General features: G+C 39.5%; 2 protein-coding genes across 3 annotated transcripts in view; one reads left to right on the top strand and one right to left on the bottom strand.

Annotated features, from left to right (window-relative positions):
• Positions 1–13,285, bottom strand: part of LOC125897389 (xaa-Arg dipeptidase-like) — a 649,571-nt gene that overhangs the window by 169,920 nt on the left and 466,366 nt on the right. The window lies entirely within an intron of this gene.
• lrfn2b (leucine rich repeat and fibronectin type III domain containing 2b) overlaps positions 1–13,285 on the top strand; it is a 242,941-nt gene that overhangs the window by 227,059 nt on the left and 2,597 nt on the right. The gene's annotated exons all lie outside the window — the stretch shown is intronic.

Genomic DNA, 13,285 nt, shown 5'->3' with positions numbered 1-13,285 from the left:
GCAGCGAAGTGGAATTCTGCCATCATTGTTACTATTTAGACCTGTGCTTTTCCTGCTATCACTTCTCAAAATATCCTCTTTGAAAAAGGCTTGTAAATAGACTGTCAAATGAATGAAGTGGGAGGCCTGATTAGGGGAAATTAGGTGCAGATGTGCAGGCAGATATTGATCAGGGACAACTTCTATACAGGATTGGTTGAGCAGGATCTGGAATGGAAAATGCAGAAAAGAAAGAAAAACTTAATCACGCTCTCACTCTTACACTCACCATGCACTACAGACCCAGTACCAAACCATAGGCAAAGTTAGGAAGGCCTAACTAAAGGTGAACATAGTGAAATGTCTCAGCCCAGTCGGCTGAAGAAAATATTGGCATTGTATGTTTCTGTAAATTATACAGTGGTGGAAAAAAGTTTTCGGACACCCTTAAAAAATTTACACAATCTCAATTATTATCATGAAATATTCGTGTAATAATCTTTTTTGTGTTTCAAAAGGTGTGGCTGCATTAGACAGATACAAACAAATACAAATTATATTTTTTTTTTATTGTTTACAAGAAAAACTAACAAAACTAAATTCTTGACAGTTTCAATATGTCAGTTCTCAACATTGTCGCTATCAAAGTCAACAAATAACAGAGAATGTGTTCAAAACTGAACAAAAAATAAATAAACCATCACATCATCAAATTAATATTTAGTAGTCCTGCCATTGGCACGTAGTAGAGCTCTAATCCTGGCTGGCATGTTCCCCATGAGCCTTTCACACTGTTGAGGGGTAATCTTGTCCCATTCTTCTTGAATTACTGCTTTTAATTCTTCTAAATTCTTTGGTTTATGCTTTGAAACAGACCTTTTGATAATCCACCACAGATTTTCAATGGGGCTCATGTCCGGGGATTGAGCTGGCCACTCTAAGACCTGGATACTGTGCTCCTGCAGCCAAGTTCTACTGGCCTTGGATGTGTGGCAAGGGGCATTATCTTGTTGAAACATCCAGTTTTTACCTCGACGGAACAGTGCACGCGCAGAAGGGAGCATGTGGGTTTGGTACAATACTTGGTAGAGTTCAATGTGCCATCACAGACAGTGAGATGACCAACACCAGCAGCACTCATGCATCCCCAAACCATGATACTGCCTCCACCATGCTTGACAGCAGGTACTGTACATGCTGGAGATAATGCTTCACCTGGCCTTCTGCGTACCCTCACATTAGTAGGAGGAAGATAAAGCTGGAAACTGGACTCATCTGACCACAAAATCTTCTTCCAATTCCTGGCTTGTAGCCTTGTAGGACCTTAAGCCATGATCTAAAAGTCGGCCACGTACAGTGCGGGTGGAACACTGGACACCAGTTTGGTTTGACCACTGCTGCTGAAGCTCCTGTGATGTCATTCGGCGGTTTTGCCTGCACATGCGGATCAGGATCACGGTCATTTCTTGCTGAAGAAACCCTTGGACGCCCAGATCTTGGTTTGTCTTCCAAGCTGTTGGTTCGTCTGTATTTCTGCAGAGTGTATCCAACTGCTGAAGGACTGCATCTGCACTTCCTGGCTATCTGGTGGCAGCTGTACCCTTCCTGGCTGAGAATCTTTATCTTCAGGCGTGTTTCCTGCATTAGGTTCCTTGTTTTAGCCATTTTTGTGTCTGAAGAACTTTCAAATGTGCTGGCTTTATGTAGACACGAAGCTTGGCAACAAAAATTGTGTCTTTTAATAAAAAGAACGACCTTCATCACTGGTACCAAAATGACCCAGTACTCAAAATTTCTTATGTATTTTTATGGAACCAATCAATTTTAAGTTTGTAATGGCTTTTTTAGGATTTATTTAGTATTTTGGCTGTGACTGTACTAAAAGAAATTGCACTTGAAGACCTAAGAGTGATTCTTAATGCAATATTTCACAAATGCATGGGGTGTCCGAAAACTTTTTTCCACCACTGTAAATACTTCATTGCGTGTTTCATATATATACGCATTTCTAAAGTAAGGTAGTATATAAACAACATATACTGAAGAAACATATAATGCCAGCATTTTCTCTTGCAACTGGGTTGAACATCTAGTCTCTTAGAAATTGGTGGAGAACAAATCAGACCTAAACAGAGCGTGATTGTTTAACACTTCATAAGGTGGCCATAAAAAACAACTCCAGATGAAGGCTGATTTGTGTCTGCTAGATGAATTAATTAGTAATAGTTTGGTAAGACATTTGGCATAATAACTAGATGATAAGATGATCATATAGTCAAGTCAGTTTATTTATATAACACATGTAAAAACAGGAAGTGCTGACCCAAAATGCTTTCCAGTGGAGGCAGACAGGTTAGGACTTGCCTCGATAAAGGTGTCTATGAAGAAATATTGAAGAAATAAAGGTGCATAAAATACAATATTACACTAAAACAATAATAGAGAAAAAACACAATACTAGAAACTGAATAAAACCAAAAACAGTTTATAGAACACTTAGAGGGCATCAAAGAAAAAAAAATTAAAAGGGGACATGACAAATGCCACTCGACAGCCTCAAACCGAACTAAAAGCAAGTGAAAAAGTTGCGTCTTTAAATCAGATAATTAGATAATTAACTAATATAATTATAATTGGATTAGATATATCAGATAATGTGTTCTCTGCTTGGTCCACTGCCCCCCAAGTGGTCAAAAAATAGTTTAATCAGTTTGATACTGTTAATCCATTCAGTTTCACCAGAAACACATTGGGAAGCTGTCTGGAAGAGCTTTCTATCTCATTTAAAATGGCAGCAGCCTTATGCATTTTGGAAATTACATTTGTCATTATGGCAGTGGCAATATTGTTTCAATATTTGTTCAGCACTGAGTACATCATCATTACTGGTAGATGAGGAGAGAATGGCATGGAGGGAAGAAGTCACGGCATCTGAATGAGAGGCTCAGAACAAAGCTAAATACACAGAATGTTGAGTTTTGGAGAGGAATCTGGTCTCAGATAAAGATGGATGCATTTTGCTTAAACATGAATGATGTCTATTTACAGGATGCAGTGTTTACAGAACAAAACAGCCAGACCTCCCTGTAGAATCAGTGTATTCAGAGCTTTCTATAATGTGTAACAATGATGTTGCACATCCAAAGAGATTCATCCAACGTCCAATATATTGTCTACATTGTCCATCAAATTGTTTGACAGCAATGAAAACAGCTCTTTCTTCTTCTTCATCACCTTTTCATCATGTGATGAAGCACAGTTCTGGGCTGTACTGGGCTCCATTATGCTCAACAGTCCAGAACCGGAGCAATTTCTAAGCTGAGGAGGCAGGGCTTTCTGTCAATCCAGCAGCATTTGATGGGGATGAAACTGTATTAGATGAGGCTTGTATTCCACCGCCACCGCCTCTAAAACGAATGTGAAACCAGCCAGAAAAAAATCCAATTACTTAATGCCATTTAAATCTCATCTCAGAACTGTGGAAAGCAAGATATTTAGAGCTGTACCCTCAGGGCCGTGGTGGCCACCCTTTTGTTGCAATATTTCCCTTCATTATGAAGCATATTTTCTTTCTTGTTTCACCCAGTGTGTGTTCTATTCAGCATTCATATTTTTGATGTTTTTTTGCACAAAACATTTTCATTTGAAAATCAACATTTTGAATCTAAATATGTGTAAAGGTTATATTATATAATTGACAGTATTCATGTTATGTAAATATTGAAATGACGTATGCACCAAGCCACACAGGAGTTAGAGAAATGACAGCTGTTGTAAAGTCAAATCCTAATTTCATTTTAATTATGTATAAGGGCAACACACATTAATCATTAATCACATCAACATTTCTGTAAATGTGCCAGTGTGCCAGCTGGTTCAGTTTTTAACTGAAGTCCTTGTGTGAGATGCATTAAAACCAATGAAGTGATGGACAACAAGATGCCAAATAAGGGCAACAGAATACAAATCTCAAGAGCTAGAACTGTTTTCTAACACATGCAGCCATGAAGAGCAGCCATGCTTGACAATTATAATGTTGGTCTCGATGTTACAATATACTGTTACAAGGTAGTAAAATGATGATATCATACATCTAATACATAAGCCATGCATCACAGTTTTAAGGCCCGATCTTCCACCTGGCACAAAGGAGGCCTTAAATGCAAGACTGTACACACAAAGGCCGGTTAAGTCAAAAAGGTTAACTTAACAGACTGGGTTTGGTACTACGGAATAAGTCCACTAACAAGCAGAGGTATCCAAAAATGCTTGGCTAAGATATTGTCAAAAATACAACACAAGATAAAAAACCAAAATATGTTCCAAAAAGAGATAAACGCTGGAACACAGACACAGTGGAACTAAGACAAACTGGCACAGGGAACAGGGAAAAATGCATGCTCCTTCTCAAAGCCATGAATGCTTCCTTGGTAGGACAGGTCCTACGAAGTCAGGCTCTACAGAGGCTAAGCAAGACTTCTTCCTTGCATTTGATTTGATACTGGTTTCAAGATATACCATGACATATAAGTTCGCGGTTATCACACCATGTAAATTTGCTTATCTCTGATATTAAAACACTGATTAAACTGGACGTTGAATCTCCTCTTTATTTTAGTTATTTTCTAAGGGCAGACTTTTTACACATACTTCCATTAACATAATGGTTTCTAGTTTGAATTATAGAAATAAAACGTTTGTTCAACCAACAACAACCCATGATACCATGAAACCGCAATATTTTCTGCGACGATTATTGCACTGTGAAAATCTCGTACCGTTGCAACCCTAGTGGACATTGGAGGCTAGCAAGTGCCCAGCTGTGCGTCATTAAAGAGGCCCCACCTTCAGTTCAATCAGACAAATTGTGCACTAAAAGGTGTGGGTACTTCATGCCCACTGAGGACATACACATGCATTCTTGAAAATTCTCTTAAGGAAGGACACAGTCCTTGGTAGGAGTCAAACAATGATGATGTAGCCTCCTTGAAATTCAACCGTTTAAGGACCCTTCTTTGACTTTTAGAAGCACCACAGACTAAATACACAAGGGAGGAAGGGTAATGAATGACAGGTGAAACTAATGACACAATCACACAGGCAAGAAGTACAGAAGGGCAGGAAATGAAGTTATCTGAAATGAGACAAGAGGTGAGTATACAAAACAAACAGGATGTGATAACTGATAAATACAAACAGGAAAAACAATGTAATCCACACAGTGGGATGTGACAAACTGCCACTGCTTGTTTCAGTTTGACGCAGTTGTCAGTTTCATGGCCAGTGTCCAAGTTGCATAAGTAGCACCCATCTATACGCATGGGGCTGTGGACCTTCAAGTGAGGTGTAGTCAGGTGCATTGTTCATGTGTTGCTATTTTGAGGCAGCAGAAAGTGATTGTGCCATTGGCCAACAAAAAGCTGGCCTAAAGTCAGAATGGTAGACTATTTTCCTGTTATTTAAAGGGCGCATTATTCAGATAGTAAAATGCGCAGGTGGGTAAAATAATACGTTATAAATGAGAAAGTCACTAAAATGTGGACGTAGCAGAGATCAGAGCAGAGCTGCAGAGCTGCTGTCCGACTTCCCATAAAGAGAGACGCTGTGCACATTTATGCAATAAGAGCAGCATAACTTCATTGGTTATTTCAGAAGCTAAAAGTTCAGTTCTATTTCCTCTGCCAAGCTCATAACTATAGCTTTTAGTTTTGTTGCTTAAATGTCCCACAGTGTGCCAGGTGAATTCAACACCTATGATTAATTAAGGGACTAAATACAATCCCTTTACCCCTTGAGCCTTACTTTGCACCCAGATTATACGCCACTTAACTGTCAAAAGTGAAGCTGGACATGCCTTAAATGCTCTTGCACAATCCACTTACTTACCATGCAACATATATTGTTTAAATAGGGTCCACAGACACAACTATAGAAACTCATACCACACTGTCAGATTAAATACTAGTAAATATGTCATACATACCCACGCAAATCCGTTAATCTGGGAGTGCAAAAAGGAAAGGGGATAAGTCAGCTGAAAGTCAGACAGTCTTGACAATAATAATCATAATTAGCAATGTACTTTGTAGATTCAAAATGTTCACGTCTGTCTTTTCAAAAGCTAGGCATTGAGACTTAGTGTGACGGTATGGTAGCCGGCTAAGTTTCATAGTTCAGTGCACCCGGTGTTCCACAGGGTGAGAACCTCTTACAGTGGCTGAATAAGCTGTAGGGTGTACACAGTCCCCTCTCACAGCAGAACTTATGGATGCACATGTTAAAAACAGTATTTAAACTATAAATATATAATTCACAGGTACAATGGATGTTAGTGTTACAGGGTCGTTGCACAGGAATTGTCCCTGATAAAATGAGACTGATGTTACTGTAAGTGTTTATCAGAAAAACAGCCCGTGGAAAGAAACTGTTTTTGTGTGAGGTTGTTTTAGCATACAGTGTTCTGTAGCTACCAGAGGAGAGAATTTCAAACCATTAGAATAATCATTACATTGTCCAGGAGACCCTGTGCTTCTGTGTAACACTGAGGGGACTGTTGAAAGAAAGATTTAAATGCAAAATGGGGGAAAAAAATCCTCTGGAAGCAGCAGCTCTCAGACGCTTTGTATTTTAAGCTTAGTTGTAGCTGCATATGATCAGTGGAAAAGTGAAATAAGTTGTGTGTATGATGTTGTGGCTCACTGTACGAGTAAAAGCAGGGACCTTAAACTGAACCTTGCTGAGCCCCATTGATGATGTCTGCTGAAGATGTCTCAAATTTGAATACGAGACAGATAAGAACTGAACCAACAAGCCCTTAATGCTAACCCAGGCTGATCAATTAAGATGTTAGCAGAAGCTGCAGCAAATCTAATGGGATTAAAATAGAGCTTTCATGCTGCCATGAGAATGTGACTGTCTACCTTAATAAGGGCAGTCTCTGCCTGTTCTGAAAGCAGCTGGAAATATTTCACAGATTGATTCATAAAAGCCAAAGTGAATTCAGGAAAGTTGAGTGGAAACAACTCTCAGTGAAAGTTGAGATAAGGGTGGAAGTTGGAAATAGGTCTGTAGCTGCTGGGATCCAGACAGCTTAATCATTTCAGCTGTGTTCCACAAGAGGTAAGAGTTGTCAGCTGTTTCCTCTTCAAACACTGGAGCTGGAGGACAATGTTATCACTGCTCCAGTTTGCATGATTGGCACATTGTTACTTGAACTAAAGGTTTTACGTGATCCTTTATATAGGATGGTGGAATGTGAAGGCCCAAGGGCCCAGAGAACTTATTCAAAACAGGACTTTCAAAAAAAAAAAAAAAAGTGCCATTGCCAGGTTCTTTTAAATTCCTGAAAAGTGTACTATTCTGGGATGTTCCAAAGTTTGTGATTGCAGTATGATCTGAGGTGGGTAGAGCTGCCAAAACGTCCAAAATATATATTTAATTTAGATTTCAAAAAAATGCATAATCATATTTATATATCTAAACATGACATTTAAGAAAACTTGCATTACAAAAAATTATTGTCTAAATGTAAGTAATCAACTAGGGAAGTTTCATGGTGAATCTGTCAATTAAAATTTTTTACCATAGTCTTATGTTTTGTCTAAAAATTTATGGAATTTTACAATATATAAAGGCTGTTTTCTTAAAGGTTTTTTTTTCCCATACCCAAATATCTCGATTTCAGTAGCTTTCCAGTTTCCGGCACTGGTGATAGCCGTGGCCGGAGGCATTATGCTTTTTTAGGTTGTCATCTGTCCAGCTGTCCATCTGCCTGTCCATCCATCATCATTCTCGTGAACACAATATCTGAAGAAGGCCTTGAGGGAATTTCTCTGAATTTGTCACAGATGTCCACTTGGGGTCATCAATACACTGATTAGAATTTGGTGGTCAAAGGTGAAAGTCACCATGACCTTGCATCTGTGTCATTCTTGTGATTGTAGTATCTCAAAAACTCGTTGAGGGATTTTTTTCAAATTTGGTAAAAAAAAACAAAAAACAAAACATCCACTTGGACAAAATGATGAACTTTTCAGATTTTGGAAGTCATATGTCAAAGGTCAAGGTCATTGTGACCGAATCTGTTTCATTCTGGTGAATGCAATATCTCAAGAACGCCATGATGGGATTTCTTCAAATTTGGCACAATTGTCCACTGGGATTCAACAATGAACTGATTAGATTTTGGTGGTCAGAAGTCAAGGTTACGGTGACCTCGCATCTGTCTGATTGTCGTGAAAGTGATTTCTCAAGAGCACTTTGAGGGAATTAAGTCAGATTTGGCACAAACATCCACTTTGAGTCAAGGATGAACTGATTACTATTTAGCAGTCATAGATCTCTGTGACGTCGTGTCTATGTCATTTTGTGAATGAGACATCCCAAGAAGGTCAGGAGGGAATTTCCTCAAATTTGGCACATATGTCCACTTGCACTCAAGAATGAACTAATTTAAATTTGGTGGTGAAAAGGTCAAACCTCAAGGTCACTCTCTCCTCACAAAATATGTTTTTGGCCATAACATAGGAATTCATGTGCAAATTTTGACAAAATTTCACACAAATGTCTAATAGGATAAAATGATGAAGTGATGACATTTTTTATCCAAAAGATCAAAGGTCACTTTCACTGTGACATCATATGTAGTGCAAAAATAACTCAGCATCATATCCCAGGAACCGAAGGAGAGACATTTAGTCAGATACTGAAATGGTGACACTAATCTTGGGTGTCCACCTTGAAACTGTGCTGATTGTAGAGATCTTCTGTGCTGCTGTGGGGGGATGTATTAAAGCATCCATGATTTCACAGACATGGATGTAAACTGTGACTGCAGTTTGGTGAGTGTGTGGCGTTATACAACGGTGAGGTGTTAATTCATGGTTGCTGATAGTATTTTCTGTTATACGAAATGTCAAAAAGAGATCTGAAATTCATTCTTTAAAACCTCTGACTCTAATATGCCAACAAAATGACACAAGAATTTTAAACCTAGCATTATGCAATGTTCAGATTTTATACTCAACTTGAGTAAGAGTATAAAACTAGGTGAGAAGTGACAAACTTCTAAAGTATGTATGAATTTGTTTAATTGTATGGGTATATGATATTGTTTTAACCACAAGAACACACACTGTCCATGGCCATAATGTGCTAAGATGTGTGAACAGCATGACGGTACTGTGTGTGGCTGTCCTAATGGAAGGTACAGGTCAGCTGCAGCCTGTCAGTGATATTTCAGTCAAATTGCAATACGCAGAGCAATACTTAACCACATAATGGCTGCAGTGTCAAATGTCATGGGATTTAATGCCTATGCTCTTTTGTTACAGAGATGTACTGTATGTCAGGAGTGAAAGCAAGCTCTCAAGGCTACCATTACTGGCTATTAGCTGTGCCTAAAGGCCTGTTGGATTCATGACTTCTGTGCTGAAAAACATACTGTAGTGTTCTGATCACAGCTCAGACAACACAAGGATCATACCAAGTCATTTTGAAATGTCAAGCTTCCACGGGGAGCTTGAAATTCCACCAGGAGCAAGGCAGTGTTCCAGAAAAATATCATGTATGCAGAGAAATGTAAAAGAATGTGTTACAGCAGGAATTTTGTATGTCTTAGTAGTGTCAGCAGCAGAGAAATGCACGTGTGGATTTAAAGCTGAGGACATTAGAAATCTGAAAAAGGCAAAAAAAACAACAACAACCACACAAACAAATAAACAAACCAAGAACAAAAGAAAAAAAATCTTATTTCATTGCTCTCTCTGCTGGTTCTCAGGCCACAAATGAGACAAGAATTAGCTAGCCAGCCCACGGTACCTCCAGACTTTCACCCAGGAGCCAAACCATAAACTAGCCTACTTGTGTTGCCTAAACTTAACCTTGTGTTTGGTTGACATCCTGGTGTTGGTAGAGGCATCCTGGAACATCAACAGCAAATGCAGGAGGATACCTAGTGTGTAATATGTAGACGTGAAAGGCCACTGACAAAGCAGCAGTATGTGATGACGTGGGATGAGAACATGTTGCAGTATCACACGCTGGGCATGTGAAAGCAGCAGTATTTTAGGACCTGGGATGAGAACACGTTCACCTATGCTAATGTTACGGTAGGTTTGAGTATGTGGCATTATCCTATCATTTTCATTTGTGCAACATTACATAGTCTCACCTATAGATCCTTAATTCTGTTTCATGTCTACATACTCAACACTTATGTTAAGACAATTGCATGAGGTCTCATTTCTTCAGCTTGTTCTGAGTTGCATAAAAAACTCAGTTAATGCAGCTTTAGTTGTTCAGTTTATTGTGAAGTTTTGAATTTCAAGCTGCTTGATTTTTATGGCACAGACGGCGAGAATTTCCCTTTATGTTGGCTGTTGTGTACTCATATCTATGCCATGATTGTCTTTAATGAGCGCTTATTGCCAGATACATGAAGGCTCCCTGCAGTGCTGGCTTCATGTTTCCATGAGCTGTGCTGTTATCAGAGTTCTACCAAGCGGAGACTGTCACACAAACCACAGGCCTGAGGTGGCACCATTTTCAGCACAACTTCCTCTTCCTAATGCATTCATCCATTACAGTTAGACGGAGGGGATGTTTTATTGCGACCAGGAGATATTCAAGGGTATAGACACAGACACAGAAGAATGTCACGGCCCATTTAATGCTCGACAATACAGCTGTGGAGTCTAAGAGTGAGGAGCAGCCAGGGAGAGGCCATTAGGGATTTTGCTTATATAAGCATAATCAAATTTCCCAGCAGCACCCCGATGTTTAGGCTGAATCAATGGGGCAGGAGACCATTTGGCACGACCTTGTCTGTATTTGTCCAGAGGAAAAAAGGCCTTGAGAACTCAGTATTGGTAATGAATAATGATTCAGCGATTCTTTGCAGCTGGAAAAAAGAATCCAGAAGAGGAAATAGTGTAATGGAGGTGGAGAGGGAAGTTGCAGCCTGGAGTGATGATGTATTTGTTTTGTCAGCTCTTTCTTTGAACTGAGAAAATATGTAGAATATAAAAAGTGTAACTGACAAATCTCTCACAAAAGCTTAAAGAAGCCTAAGCCAAGAGCCCATCTCCTCCTATGTCTCCTCTCCCACTCTTTTCTCTCTCCTCTGCTTTCACTCTGATTAATGCTATGGCCTCACGCCATCATGGCGAGCTAAGCAGGCCACTCCACAAATTGCCTTTTGCAGCCTGAAGGGGCGGGAAAAACTTTTATCTCACTGTGATAAGCGTGGGCATAGGTTTCTCTGGACTTGGGCTTTATTCCTATGAATTAAAATGAATTAGCCAGTCTATGCAGACAACCTGAAATCAATTAGACCCAGGCACAGGAGCGAGCAGCGAAAGCATCACTAGGCTAAAGAATTTCGCTCCCAAACCCAGGCAGCCAATTATAATAGTGTAATGAACTGTAGCACACATTGTTGGAGAAGTAGAACTTTTTTATTGGAAAACAGCTTCTTTTGTCTGAGCTGTGGCGACTAATTGGGAAAAGGCTGAGGTCAGACTGATCCTTGTTGCATGTCAGATAAATGTCCTACTGGTGAAGGATGTGAGATAAATTGGAAAGTCTCAAGGAGCAAACAAAAGTAGGGTCCAAACCCGGTGATCATACTTGTATCACATCAAGGATGTTTCTACATGCCTAACCTTAAAGGGACCGTTCACACCAAACACTATTTTTACTACTGTTTTAAGTGTTCCCAAAAGGAATGCTTGAGTGAATTAAAATCACATATATGCTAAGTAAAGCCTGGACATCGCGGTCGGTCCATATGTCCTTGTTTTCTTCCTTTTTTTTTGGTTACAAGCTGTTGTTTGTTTTTTTGTGTTGTCTGTTGTTTACACAGCTACTAGGTTTTTTAAATGCATTGGCTGTGTTTGACCAATCAACCTACGTTTGCATTACTCATGGTTTCTCTTTTGGGAGAGTTCCAACTCTGAAAAAGGAGACACAACAAAAAGGGGGGTTCTTACAACTATGAAACAGTTTCTCCCGTCCACAAAGCCTCTTGTTGTGAGCATAAATTCTGTCTACTGAACACCACTAACCATAACCCACTAACCATATCACCACACAGAAGAACTCATGGACAAGAAGCTTGCGCTTGTGACAGAGCGAGATAAAAACAGTAATGGCGTCCTCCTAAACTGAGTTGTAAAGTTAGCTAGCTCAGTGGTGCTAGCTGAGCCAGCAGTAGATGCATGCTAACTTCTGTGTGGTGATATGGTTGGCAGGTGTGGTTCGGTAGAAAGATAACAGTTCCTACAGGAAACTGCTCACAACAAAGTCTGTTGATTATCTTGAGTAACTGGGTCATGATTTCTGGAAAGAGACATTGCTGCTGAGTTTTTCAAATGTGTCTTTTGGGCACTTTCAGCATCACAAACTGAGTGCCATCTAGTTCCATTAGGCAGACATCTCTACAGCCGATATCTCAAATACTCAGCTCACACCAAAACTATCTAGACTGATTAATAGCAATACAGGAGAAAAAATATGTATTTTTGATTAAGGATGAATTATCCCTTTAATGAAGAAAGTCCTCTGAACTAAATGACAAATACAGTGGTTCTGGTTGCCTTTACAATGACCTGTATTTGTGTTTTGTAACCTGATCAATAGGTTCAGCTTCTTTTAATTTTTGGCCCCTGGGCCTATAAGTGGGTTAATGTGGCCTTGTCCTAGTTTAAAAAGATCAATGTAATACAGAAAACAGAAAATGATAAATAATAATGAGCTCTATTATATGCCAGTATGAAACTGACATCACATCACAAACAGTTTTTATTGAGGGTAGATTTTCAGATGTAAAGCTAGAAAAATAGACAAAGCTGGCAGAATTCTGGCAGAGAAATAAAAGCTGGCATGATTTACTCAGCCTTACAGACACAAACATTTCTATCATCCAAATACTCAGAGATAACAGACTTGTTACCTTTGTGGCATGTTACTTTCATATCAGATCTACCGTGCAGCTTTACCCAGAGTCGAATTAAGGTTAGACCATCAGATTCATGACTCATGTGAATTTACTCTGCGGGAGAAACTGGGTCTGGAAATGAATGAGTAATATCATGTAAACAGCAGGTGTGAGTGTTACTGCAGCAGTACAACCTCCAGCCCTCTGCTGTCGGGCGCTGAGCAGCTCGCCTCAGGCAGTTGGTGGTTTGCTGTCTTTCTCTGAGGCACCTCAGCATCTTGATGGTAGCTGTTAAAGCAGGAAGTAGCATTTCTTCCTCAGCACACACACACACACACACACACACACACACAGAGATACATACCTGTG

This window comes from Epinephelus fuscoguttatus, linkage group LG11, assembly GCF_011397635.1.
Source record: "Epinephelus fuscoguttatus linkage group LG11, E.fuscoguttatus.final_Chr_v1".
Taxonomy (NCBI): Eukaryota; Metazoa; Chordata; class Actinopteri; order Perciformes; family Serranidae; genus Epinephelus; species Epinephelus fuscoguttatus.
The sequence above is the reverse complement of the archived record's forward strand: the minus strand, read 5'-3'. Positions and strand labels throughout refer to the sequence as shown.